Genomic DNA, 13845 nt, shown 5'->3' with positions numbered 1-13845 from the left:
TTAAATTAATGCCAGTACTGGGGCTTGAACTTGAATTCAGAGCCTGGGCACTGTCCCTTTGCATCTTTTGTTCAAAGATAGTGCTCTTCTACTTGAGCCACAGATCCACTTGTTATTTTCTTTTTGCTAGTTAATTGGAGATATGAGTCTCATGGACTTTCCTGCTTGTACTGGCTTTGAACTGAGATCCTGCAATCTCAGCTTCTTGAGTGACTATGATTGTAGGCTTGGCTACATTAGGTGTCTTATCTTGCAAAGTGGGGAGAGGTAATGACATGGAAATTGTGCTAATGATGGTTGAGGCCACCTCGCAGGGTGATAGTAGGTTTGAGGGGCTCAGTGACTAACCTGGAGGGGATTTCTGACTGGAGGAGAAGAGGAGGCAGTAGGGGGTTAATGTGGGATGCTGCAGTGATCAGAATGGCTGCAGCTGGGTGTGTCCCAAGGAGGTTTGACCACTGGTTGGGGATGGGTGACTTGGAGTTGGTGGAGGATACTTCGTGGTTTGAAGAGAATCTTGGAGTTTTCTTTTCACATTCTAATAGTGTATTTTAAACCACAAAATGTCTCAAGTCTATTGACATTCTTTCTTTTTTTGATTACTTGTGCTATTGGTTTTGTATAGAAACCATTGTTTCTTGAATAAGATCTGGAAAGTTTCTTTCTGTGCTCTTGCTTGAGTGTTTTAATAACATTTGAGCTCTTGTATTTATATGCTATTTCAAATTCATTATTTAAATGGTGTGAAGGAGTCAAAAATTATTTATTAAATTATTCCACTAATTAATTAATTTATATATTCTCTTCTTTTTTGCATTTGCTAGGTAAGCACTTTGCCATTGACCTACATCCCAGGCCCTCCTTTTATTTTTTTAAATTTTATTTATTTATTTATTATTGTCAGGATAATGCCCTCCATTTATTTTTTTTTGCCAGTTCTGGGCTTGAGCTCAGGGCCTGAGCACTGTCCTTGGACTTTCTCAAGGCTAGAGCTCTACCACTTGAGCCTCAGCACCACTTCCGGCTTTTTTCTATGTATGTGGTACCGAGGAATCGAACCCGGGTCTTCATGCATGCTAGGCAAGCACTTTAACCACTAGGCCAAACTCCCGGCCCTCCATTTATTTTTATATCCACTTTTTCTGGGAATGATTTTTGCACCCTAACTGCTTTGGGGACTTTGGAAATCCTGACCACAGATGTGATTCATGTTTTGGACATTTGTTTATTCACTGATCTATATGTCCTTGCTTACATCAGTGCTACAATCTTTCTTTGTAACTTACATTGTTTTAAATTAGGAAATTGTACAAAGGGTTTCAATTCAACATGAAAATGTTTGAGTATGGCCGGGCACAGTAGCTCATGCCTGTAATCCTAGCTACTCAGGTGGCTGAGGTCTGAGGATCAAGGTTCAAAGCTAGCCTGAGTAATACAAAGCCTACAAAGCTGAGAGACTCTTATCTCCAATTAATCACTAGAAAACGGGAAGTGGGGCTGTGGCTCAAGGGACAGGGCAGTAGCCATGAGCCGACAAGCTCAGGGACAATGCCCAGGCCAGAGTTCAAGTCCAATGACCCCCCACCCCCAAATATATGAATATGCTGTATCTTGATGCATATCATCCTTTCCATCTGTCCCAACCCATCCATCCCCTCAAGCTATCTGGTTCCATTTTCACTTACGTACATTGAATATTATGACTCTGTTCATCCACCCTTCCTCTTTTCATTCATCTACCATTTTCCTTTGGCCTCCCCTCTATTTGACAACAGGATTCATCTCCAGAGAATGCATTTTTCATAAAATATAAGTTGTTTATTCAATGAAGATACACATTACAATTCTCTCTTGGGAATATCATACTTTAGACAATATATATTATATATACTACATTTCCACCTTTTTGGTGCTTAATTGGAGATAAGAGTCCCAGGGAGTTTCCTGCCTGGCTGGCTTTGAATTATGATCCTCAGATCTCTGTGTCTTGAATAGGTAAGATTATAGGTGCGAGCCACTTGCACCTGGCACAATTTAAAATATCTTCATGGGGCTGAGAGTTTGACCTAGTAGAGTGCTTGCCTAACATTCACAAAGATCATGGTTTGAGTCCTTGGTACCACATACATAGAAAAAAGCTAGCAAACTTCAGGACTGGCACAAAAGAAAAGAAAGAAAGAAAGAAGAGAGAGAGAGAGAGAGAGGAAGAAGAAGAAGAAGAAGAAGAAGAAGAAGAAGAAGAAGAAGAAGAAGAAGAAGAAGAAGAAAGAAAGAGAGAGGAAGGAAGGAAGGAGGAAAGAAAGGAAGGAAGGAAGGAAGGGCTGAAAGTGGTGCTGTGGCTCAAGAGGTAGAGCTCTAGCCTTGAGGAAAGCCCAAGGACAGTGCTCAGGTCCTGAACTCAAGCCAGGGACTGACAAAAAAATCTTGATTAATATTACTTTTTCGTAGTTATGAACTCAGGAAGTATGAGCTGAGTGCTTCATCTTTATTCATGTTTTGCAAGACTGTTTTCCATTCTGGTTTTCACTTTCTTGTGCATCTTAGAGTTAGCTGGTCAATTATTGTAGAAACAAATTTGGTTGGAATTAGGATGGAGTTGTCATTGAATGTCTTAAATTTACAAGATCCCTTAAAATTTTCAGTATGAGGGCTGGGATGTAGCTCAATGGCAAAGTGCTTGCCTTGTAAGTACAAAGTCCTGGGTTCGATCACTTGTACCTCCCCTAAAAAATTTCAGTATGAATATCTTATATTTACTCATTTAAATACATTAAATAATTTTAAAAATATATTTAAATAAATTTAAATATTTAGATCATTTAAATGATGTTTTAAAATTATTTGTCTAAACAACTTTCCATAGAGTCTTATTTAAATAAATTTAAATAATTGAGCTTGTACGAACTCATTTGTGCCACAATTCTACTCCCAGCTTTTTGCTGGTTGATTGAAGTATTCTCTAGCAGATTCTCAGTCCTAGAGGCAGGTGAGTCCTTGCCTGACCCAGAAATGCAGAAAGGGAAGGTCACCTCTGACAAAAGTCAAAGTCAATTCTGTTCACATCTCCACAACATAGAATGCAGTGTAGCTTATTCAGCCCCTAAAAATACATCAAACCACTCAGTGCGATTTTACTATTTATGTATGTATGTATGTATGTTGTTCCCAAGGCTTGAATTCAGGGCCTGGGCACTATCCATTAGCTTCTTTTGCTCAAGCCTAGGGCTCTGACATTTAAATCCACAGTTCCATCTCTGTTGTATTTTTTTTTTGCCAGTCCTGGGCTTGAGCTCAGGGCCTGAGCACTGTCCTTGGACTTTCTCAAGGCTAGAGCTCTACCACTTGAGCCTCAGCACCACTTCCGGCTTTTTTCTATATGTGGTACCGAGGAATCGAACCCAGGTCTTCATGCATGCTAGGCAAGCACTTTAACCACTAGGCCAAACTCCCAGCCCCTCCATCTCTGTTTTTTTTCTAAGTAGTTTATTGGAGACAAGAGTCTCACAAATTTTTCTGCCTAGACCTTCTTTGAATGATGATCCTCAGATCTCAGGTATAAGCCACCAGTGCCTTGCTGCAATTTTACTTTTTTTTTTTGGCAGTCCTGGGCTTAAGCTCAGGGCCCGAGCCCTGTCCTTGGATTTTTCTCAAGGCTCGAGCTCTACCACTTGAGCCTCAGCACCACTTCTGGCTTTTTCTAAGTACGTGGTACCAAGGAATTGAACCCAGGTCTTCATGCATGCTAGGCAAGCACTCTACCACTAGGCCAAACTCCTGGCCCCTGCAATTTTATTTTTAAAAATAACCACATTTTAGTGTCTAACATTTCAGATCAAGCATGTAAAATATATGTGTGTTTCAATGTATACTTACCCAAGTGCTTATTATTCACCATATATTATTATATAAGTTATTGTTACTAAAATATTTATTTGTGTCAATACTGGGGCTTGAACTCAGGACTGGGCATCATACCTCAGCTTCTTTTCCTTCAAGTTAGTGCTACATGTTTACTTCCAGCTTTCTAATGGTTTATTGGATGTGAGAGTTTCTTGGAGGCTGGGAGCCAGAAGATCACATCTATAATCCTAGTTTCTCAGGAGGCTGAGATTTGAGGATCTCAGTTCAAAGCCAGCCTGGCACTGAAGTCCATGAGACTCTTATCTCCACTTAACCACCAGAAAACCAGAAGTGGCACTGTGGCTCAAAGTGGTAGAGCACTAATCACAATTTTCTATTACTCCTTTGATATTTAAATTCCAGTTTTAAAAATTATTTTTGGTGCAAGTACCCATGTCTAGAAATGTAACTAAGCTAGAATATAAGTTGCTATAGGAGAGATTGACAGGGTCAGATGATGTTTCTTTGAAATCTTACTATTTCCAAATTGTCTCCAGAGATGGCATGATTATGTCTGATTGATTGTCTTGATAACCAGAGAAACATTTTCTATTCACAAGTATATATCACTTGATTTAAAAAATCATAACCATTTTGCCTTGAGACATTTTACTTGTTTTTTTTTCCTTACAGAGCCTTTCCCACATCTCTGCAAAGTAACACAAAACAAAATAAGAACAAGCACATGAGAAAAGGAAGTGGAGGCTGATGAGAAGCCCGATTCTTGAGGCTGCTTTTCCATGGATTGCTATTGGTAGGGCATTTTTTTTGTTTTTGTTTCTTCAGTCTAACGCTCTCCCAACTGAGCTATTTCGGCTACCTTGTTTTTGTTTCTTTCACCTTTTTCATGCCCATGTCATAAATTGTAGCATGCAAAATGTGATGTTTTGGTTGTATAGGAAGAAAATGTCTTTCCTATGTTAAAGCTTTTTTCTTTTAACTTAAATTTTATTATAACGGTGATATACAGAGGTGTTATAGTTATATAATTAAGGTAATGAATGTATTTCTTTTTTAACAGTGTTACCCCTCCCTCATTTTCTCCCTCTTTTTCCCCCTGACTCACCCCCACATTATAAAGTCTTAACAAGAACTGACCAGTATCATTCAAGATTAAGTGTATTGTTTGGATTCACCACATGTCTTAGTTCAGGATTTCCCTTTAGTGTAACTTTTTTACCCTCTGTTTTTCTTCCTTCCTCTTGCTAGTTCTCCCTCTTTACAAACCCTGTTTATCTCTCCCGTTACTCACTTTTGCTCAGTGTTGGACATCGAAGCCAAGGCCTGGAGCATAGTAGACAAGTAGTCTATTTCTAAACTCCATCGTGAGAATTGGTATTGGTTTCTAAAATATGATTAGCACAGTGCTCATTTTCAATCTCTTTAGAAGACTGAAAGAAAAATTGCATGCTTGCACTTATTTTCTGCTTTAATATAACGTCATAAAAATTATTTTTGTGGCCGGGAGTTTGGCCTAGTGGTTAAAGTGCTTGCTTAGCATGCACGAAGACCCGGGTTCGATTCCTTGGTACCACATACATAGACAAAAGCTGAAAATGGTGCTGAGGCTCAAGTGGTAGAGTGCTAGCCTTGAGAAAGTCCAAGGACAGTGCTCAGGCCCTGAGCTCAAGCCCAGGACTGGCAAAAAAAAATTATTTTTGTGATGCTGATAAGTAAATCTAGAACCTCATGCATAGATAAGGACATTACCACTGAACTTTATCTCTAGTCCTAAAGTATTAAATTAACGTTATTGTTAAAAGAAATGACAGGAGCCGGGAGTTTGGCCTAGTGGTTAAAGTGCTTGCCTAGCATGCATGAAGACCCGGGTTCGATTCCTCGGTACCCCACATACATAGCAAAAAGCCAGAAGTGGTGCTGAGGCTCAAGTGGTAGAGCTCTAGCCTTGAGAAAGTCCAAGGACAGTGCTCAAGCCCTGAGCTCAAGCCCAGGACTGGCAAAAAAAAAAAAGAAATGACAAAGGGGGTCCCCCTTCACCTGAATTTAATAAAAGCATGTTAATATATTATTTCTTGGACTTAACTATTTAACAGTCTTTAGAATGTGTAGAAACTCTAATTTTCTGTTTTTGTCATTTTTTATTTTGTGGATATATTATATAGCTATGTTCTTTCCTATTGTATTGTGCATTCAAGAGCAAACTATACTAAAGTAGTCAATATTTTGAATAAAGCTTCTTAGAATTTTCCTACTTAGGGTAGACCTCTAGCCTTGAGCAAAAGAGCTCAGGGACAGGGCATAGTTCAAGCCCAATGGCAGATTAAACAAACAAACAACAACAAAAACCATGAAGCTCTGAGATTAAGCACCAGTACCAAAAAAGAAAGCCACTGGTTGGTTGCTTGCTTGATTTGTTGTGGAGCTTGATCTGAGGGCCTGGGTGTTCAGCTTCCTAAGTAGCTAGCATTACAGGTATTAGCTACAGTTAACATCATATATTTCAACATTATAATATATATATTATAATGTAATGTTATAACAGTATTTATAGCAGCCGAACTGTAAATAATACAGAAAGAATAAAAGAGTGGTAACAGATTAATTAAATGGAAGTCATATATAAAATAATTTAGTAATAAAATTGTATATATTCTCAGGAGACTGAGATCTGAGGATTGAAATTTGAACTCAGTACAGACAGGAAAGCATGTGAGATCCTTATATCCAATTAACTATCAAAATAAACAAGAAATGGAGGTGTCTCAAGTAGTAGATTGCTAGCTTTGAGTAAAGAAGCTGAGGAGAGAGGGGCATGTGGCTCATGTCTCTAATCTTAGCTACCCAGGGGCTAAGGTTCAAAGCCAGCAGGGCACAAAAACACCTGAGACTCTTATCTCCAATTAACCTCTATAAAACAGGAAGTGTGGTTTGGCTCCAGGGTAGGGTGGTATCCTTGAGCTGAAGAGCTCAAGGACAATGCCCAGGCCAAGTTCAAGCCCTATGGCCCACAAAAAAAGCTGATGGGGGAATGGGAGTTTAGCCTAGTCGTAAAGTGCTTGCTAGCATGCACAAAGACCTGATTTGATTCCTCAGTGCCATATACATAGAAAAAGCTGGAAGTGGTGCTGTGGCTCAAGAGGTAGAGCTCTAGCCTTGAGAAAGCCCAAGGACAGTGCTCAGGCCCTGAGTGCAAGCCCCAGGACTGGCAAAAAAAAGTGCCTTCTTTGCTGGGTGCAGTGACTTACACCTGTAATCCTAGCTACTCAGGAGGCTAAGATCTGAGAACCACAGTTGAAAGCCAGCCAGGGCACTAAAGACCTAGACTTATCTCCAATTAACCACTAGAAAATGAGATATGGAGCTGAGGCTCAAGAGGTAGGGCAATAGCATTACCTGAAGAGCTCAGGGAAAATGCCCAGGCTCAGGGGTAGGGTGGTAGTTTTTAGCGGAAGAGCTCAGGGGCAGAGCCTAGTTCCAAAATCCAAGCCCCAGGACCCACCAAAAAAAAAGAGAAAGAAGCTGAGGCACAGGCCTCAGGCTTCGAGCCCTGAATTCCAGCCCTAAGCCTAGCAACAAAAAAAATTGCACATATTAAAAACCTATATGAATTTTATAAATGTAGAGCATAATACATAAAATGTATTTATTGATATAATTCTATCTCTCTGACCTTCAGAATAAAGTAATATAAGATGGGGTGGAAAAGAGAGAGACTGAGAAGTTTCATTGTGATTTTTTTTCTTTGGTTAAATTCCATTTTCTGACCTTAAATTTATTTTTAAGATTTCAATATTATTGTTTTTACTTTTTTTTTGCCTGTCCTGTGCTTGAGCTCAGGGCCTGAGCACTGTCTTTGAGTTTTCTCAAGGCTAGAGCTCTACCAATTGAGCCTCAGCACCACTTCCGGCTTTTTTCTATGTATGTGGTACCGAGGAATCGAACCCGGGTCTTCATGCATGCTAGGCAAGCACTTTAACCACTAGGCCAACCTCCCGACCCTTGTTTTTACTTTTTTTTAATCGACATTAATGGAAAAAATGTTCTGAAAAGCCTACATCATCATCATTAGAAGTGTGTGGGCAGAAGAAAAACATGTAGTTCCACTGACCCTGACAGTATCTTCTTAAGCCTATTGTAGGTGGAACTTCATATCAGATAGTGTGAAAAGTGACAAGGTAGAATGTTAATGAACACCTGCACATCTGAGGGAAGGTTTGGTGAGGATGAGATAGACTCTCTGGGTTACTAGTGAAGCATGTTTTTGCTGCTTAAATCTGAAAGCGTTTGAGCTGCTTGCACGTAGAAAAGTCATATAATTATTTACTTCATCGACTCAAATAGAATTGTGTGTAGCTCTGCAACCAAGTTATCCAGGGTTAAGACAAGAATAGCTTCATTTCAGGCTCTATTATTTTATTTTTCTGAGGTCTCCATGTGCCTGTTGAATGTGACATATTAATTAATACAAACATTATTTATCTAAAAAATTTATTTTAAAGATTTGCATAATGGTGCCTTTGATTATTGAAGTTCATGAGAAAAGTTTAGGTTCTGCATGTACTAAATTTTCCAGGGGTCTAAAAGGCAAAATTTTTCAGTCACTTCAAAGAATTCATTCTCTGTTTTACTCCAGCAGTGGTGGGCTGGGAGCAAAGAGATACAAACCAATTTTAGATGATGGAAGTTTAATGCTCAGAGGTGGAGATCTTAGGTTAATAATTCTAAAAGGATTTAGAAATGTCTTGACTTCAGGTTAGTTCTTATAAGAGGATTATTATCAGACTTTGAGCCTGGATCCACCCACTGACTCTCTGGGAATCTGTCATCTATTTTTGCAAACTTGCCAAAGTTTGAACAATCCTGGCTGAACTTTCACCTGGAAAACTGAAAGCTAAATCAGGCTCTTTTTCTTTATAACTGGCCTCCTGAAGGTATTTTGTTATGGCAACTAAAACCTGAGCAATGATATACCAAGTAAACTGATACCATAGAATGGAGAACATATGGCAGGAATTGAAAGATGGTTCTCTTGTAAGATGCGGGGAAGTGTTCAAGCCAATTTGATCAGTGGAAAGAATGGGATCATAGAGCAAAAATTAGAAAGTGAGTCAGTGTTCATTTATTTGTACCAGGGGATTAGATGTATACAGCCCATGGCCAAGTCAGGACTGCTGTCTATGTGGATGGATTGTGAGCTAATAATTTTTATGAGCAGCATTTCATGGCACTAATATAACATTTAGTGCTATGTTCCTAAATAAAATGTGATGGAATCTAGTGATTTCCATTTCTTTAAACATTATCTGTAGATGTTTCTCCAAAACTTGTGATGAAGTTGAATAGTTATGACCTCTGGCTCTAAATATTTCTTCTGTAGTGTTAACAGGTATGGTGGTATACACTTGCTATTCCAGGATTTAAAAGGCTGAATCAGTATGATCACAAGTTTAAAACCAGAATGGGCTTCAAAGCAAGACTCCCATCTCTAAGAGAAAAATTGAAGAAAGAAAAGAAAGTTAAAACATGCTGCTCTGGCTACATTAAAAAAAAATGTTGAGACAACTTTTTTTTTCTCTTGGTGCCTGTCCTGGAGTTTGAACTCAGAGCTGGGTTCTGTCCCTAAACTGAAAGGCTAGCATTCCACCAATGGAGCCAGAGCAACCTTTTTTTTTCTTGGTGGGACTTGAACTCTGGGCCTGAGTTCAAGGGTCTGAGCCCTTCAGCTCAAGGCTACACCTTCCGCTGGAGCCACAGTGCTACTTCCTGTTTTCTAGTGGTTAATTGGAGATAAGAGTCTTAAGGACCTTATGCCCAGGCTGGCTTTGAACCTCATCCTGAATAGCTAGGATTATAGGCGTGAGCCCTCAAGCCCAGCTACAGAGCAGCCTTTTTTTTTGGTCCTGGGGCTTGAATTCTGGGCCTGGGTGCTGTCCCTGAGCTCTTCAGCTCAAGGCTACCACCCTACCCCTTGAGCCACAGTCCCACTTTGCATTTTCCAGTAGTTAATTGGAGATAGAATCTCATGGACTTTAGTGCCCCGTCTGGCTTTGAACCATGATCCTCATATCTCAGCCTCCTGAGTAGCTAGGATTACAGGCATGAGTCCGGTTTTGGTTTTCTGACTATGGCTTGGCTGACATGTACCAGAACACACTTCTGTATTTTGTTTGAGTTTAGCCTTCCCTAGGCTCACTGCCTTAGCTAGGTTTGTTTCGAGAGTCTCTAAGAAAAGGGGTGTGTGGGAGTGTCTTTCTTTAGTTCTCACACTGATTATTAACTCATTGTAAGAGGTACAATTTACAAATAATTTTTATATGCAAGTAGTTTCCACTTTCAGCCCTTTCTCTAAGGTCCCTGTCCACTCTGTTTTCTCTGGTTGCAAAGCATGAGAAGTTTCTTTGGGCTTTCCTCTAGAAAAGAATGCCTCCTGCCTAAAAAAATATGCTAAATCCTCCAGATAAGGATTAACACCCCGTTGTTTCTCAGAAAGCCAGCTTTTAGAAGCAAAGAAGTTGTGCTTCTGAATACCTAGTCTGTTTCTAAGTGGCTGAATGATTTTACCAAACCTCATTTTCTTACCTCAGAAATGAACAGGCGGTATATATCATCAGATGATCTTGACTTTTATTTTAGGCAGTTGGAAACTTGCCACAGTTGGAAGCTATGCACAGTGCCAGGTAAAGACCCAGGGAATATCTTGTGTTTTTAGCTTCAGACGAGTGAAGGCAGACTGGTGAAAAACTTTCATTTTCTTTAGAGATTTTGGTCTTCCTCTAAGTCTTTCAAATGATCTATGAGGCACTCAGACATTGTATGCAATGTCTGTTTTACTTAGCTCTCATTTGTTAATTATAGAAAAAATGGCATGGCATTATTGAGTTTTATTTTTGACCAGAAAAATATTTATATACCTTGGTTTTACCAAGACTCATATACAGATGGGTTTTAGTAACATAAGTAAGGAAATGAGTACAATTCTTGTCAAGCATTCTTACCCCCTTCCTTGTTTTCTCCTGCTTACCCTTCCTCTCACTCCCTTTTCCCCCCACTCCCCCAATGTTTCCTTGTTCACCTTTTGTCCTTTGCCGTACCACTTCTGTGATTCCCCTTCCCAAATCAGGTAAACTTACATACAAAATAAAGGGTTCAGAAATAAAAAAAAATGACAACAGAGGATAAACGAAAGAAAAACAGAAAAAAGAAATAATTATAATCATCTCTCCTGCTCAGCTTTTTGCTACTTAATTGGAGTAATCTCTTGGACTTTTCAACCTTTGCTGGCTTCAAACTGCAATTATAGGATTTCAGTTTTCTGAGTAGAAAAGATTATAGCAGTGAGCCATCAGTGCCTGGATTTTCATCTAACATTTCAAACTCCCTAGGTATAATCCATTTTAAATTAAATTTTGTTAATATCACTTGGGGTATTGATAGTTACTTTCTTTAAAAAAATTTTTCCCTTGATCAGAACATTTTGGGTTTTTTTTGGGGGGGGAGGGGTTGTGTATGTGGTAATCTATGTGGAAGTTTTGGAAGACAATTCAGTACTTTTAAAGCACATTTACAAATTTCCTGACAAAATCCCCTTTGTTCCATCTTTTACAGTCAGCAGTTTAGAAACATGCTGAATCGAGTCCTTGTAACAGACAGATGATTGTTTTTAAGAAAAGGAAGCCAAAGGAAGTCTTTATTGTAATGTATATAAGGCTTACCAAGGTTCCTTTGGAATCCAAAGTTCAGGCCTATTTTCTCGTCTTTTTCTTTTGTGCTGGTGATTAATGCTACTTCCTAATGTAGAATAACAAAGAAGCGATTATAAGGAGAGCTGTAGGAACTAGAAAAGGGAGACCAAATACAAAGGTCAGAATATAGGCGCTAAAACCTTAGACCATCATATACATTAGAGGGGAGAACTAAATATAACTCATTGTAACTCTTCTTTTTTAATGTTGTAAAAATAATTCCAAGTCACTAAAAAGAAGTACTATGTAGCTTATCCTATCACTTGGTGGCTCTTGCCTGTGATTCTGGCTACTTAGGAGGCTGAGATCTGAGGATGGTGGTTCAAAGCCCAATCTAGGCATAACCACCAAAAATCCAGAAGTGGAGCTTTGGCTCAAGCGGGACTAACCTTGAGCAAAAAAGCTCACCGAAAGCACCCAAACTCTGAGTTCAGCCTTAGGACCATCAGAAAAAAATAGAAGCACTATTAAAAAGACTGAAGGAAAAAACCAACCTAGTACTCAAATATTCACATTTATGACAATGCCAAGAAGCATAATTGGGCCTGGGATATAGCTTAGTAGCCTAGTACCAAAAAGAACAAACAACAACTGAACAATTGGAAAAAAATAAAAACACCTACCCACCAAAAAAAAATTAAAATTGTCATGATTATGGCATGAAATGTGTTGTTCCACTTTCAAAATGTAGTATAAAGAACTGAGGAAGTTTGAACTGGATATGTAATGAACAACAAGAAATATGTACCCAAAGTACATCTCCACTGAAATAACAATATCGTGTTATCAGAAGACTATGCCTATCGTTTGTGTGTTAACTCTTTTCATTGCAAAACCATTGTAGGAGAAAAACAAAACCCCATCCTTTGACCAGGTTAGGAAAACTGTGTACCAAAAAATATGAAGCCAGTTCAAGGTAATATTTCTGTCAAACATCTGAGCTAGAATCAAAGATTTTAACTCTAAAGACATGGTAATCAACACCAGGTTTATAGTGTAGATTCTATCCTAATTTTTTCAAGTGCAAATATATGTACTGAAACAATACATCTTTGTGTAGCTAGTTTCTCATTTTTTGCCAGTCCTGGGCTTTAGCTCTGACCTGAGCACTGTCCTTGGACTTTCTCAAGGCTAGAGCACTACCACTTGAGCCTCAGCACCACTTCCAGCTTTTTTCTATGTATGTGGTACCGAAGATTTGAACCCGGGTCTTTGTGCATGCTAGGTAAGCACTCTGCCACTAGGCCAAACTCCTGGCCCTAGTATTTCATTTTTAAAAATTGTTCTAAAGACTTGTCATTTGTCCATATCACTTTGTAGCATATACGTTACAATGGAATTGTAGAAATTCTTATTTTCAGCTAATCATGAATATTGGCTTTTGTTGTGTTTCTAGAGATAAAGCCAGGACTCACTTACTCATTCTAGTCAAGAGTTATATCACTGAGCTAAAATTATTGACTTTATATACTTTAGCTTAATAGGATTTGTATAAAAAAGGTTATGCTTTATTTTTTTTCAGTGTACATGGATATCTTTGTATATTTTCGAGTTCCCAATACTTAGTTATATTTATTTTTTTTCCAGTCCTGGGCTTGGGCTCAAGGCCTGAGCACTGTCCCTGGCTTTTTTCTCAAGGCTAGGGCTCTACCACTTGAGCCAAAGCACCACTTCTGGCCTTTTGCTACATATGTGGTACCGAGGAATCGAACCCGGGTCTTTGTGCATGCTAGGCAAGCACTCTACCACTAGGCCAAACTCCCGGCCCTACTTAGTTATATTTAAAGTCAGCATTGATGTATCCTTGCAAACTGGTTTATATACAGTATTATATGAAAATTTAAATGGAGGAGGAAAAGAATTTTAGCTGAGAAATACACATTAGTCCATCACACCCCAAATTCCCTGGTGTGGAAAGGTAAATATGTGTAAAAGAGCATTTCCTTAGGTTTCTGTTTTTAGCACTAGGTTTCCTCAGTAATACAAATACCTACAGTTTGATGTAATGATAAAATTTCAATGAAATCTACATCCAATTTGCATATAAGGTTAAACATCATATATTAATGGGTTTTTTTAATGTCTTTGAAAAATGCCTGTTTTCCCTCATTCCCTATTTATTATCATATATATTATTAGTTATTGATTTTATAGGTAGCCACAGTAATTTCTCATCTTTAAATTTTAGGTGGGATCTAAATTCCTACATAGAAATTAAAATTCCAACCCCAGGAAGGACAGG

At 38.7% G+C, this 13845-nt stretch overlaps 1 long non-coding RNA gene across 2 annotated transcripts in view; it reads left to right on the top strand.

Moving 5' to 3' along the window:
• LOC150044365 (uncharacterized) overlaps positions 1-13845 on the top strand; it is a 38830-nt gene extending 24985 nt beyond the window's left edge. For both annotated transcript variants that reach the window (XR_016533203.1, XR_016533202.1), the window contains exons 4-5: positions 4534-4654; positions 13792-13845. This is a non-coding gene — a long non-coding RNA (uncharacterized LOC150044365). The remainder of the gene's footprint in view (positions 1-4533; positions 4655-13791) is intronic.

The sequence above is a fragment of the Megascapheus bottae genome, chromosome 30 (assembly GCF_031878675.1).
Source record: "Megascapheus bottae isolate mThoBot1 chromosome 30, mThoBot2.hap1, whole genome shotgun sequence".
Lineage (NCBI taxonomy): Eukaryota > Metazoa > Chordata > Mammalia > Rodentia > Geomyidae > Megascapheus > Megascapheus bottae.
This window is presented reverse-complemented; position numbering and strand designations above follow the sequence as displayed.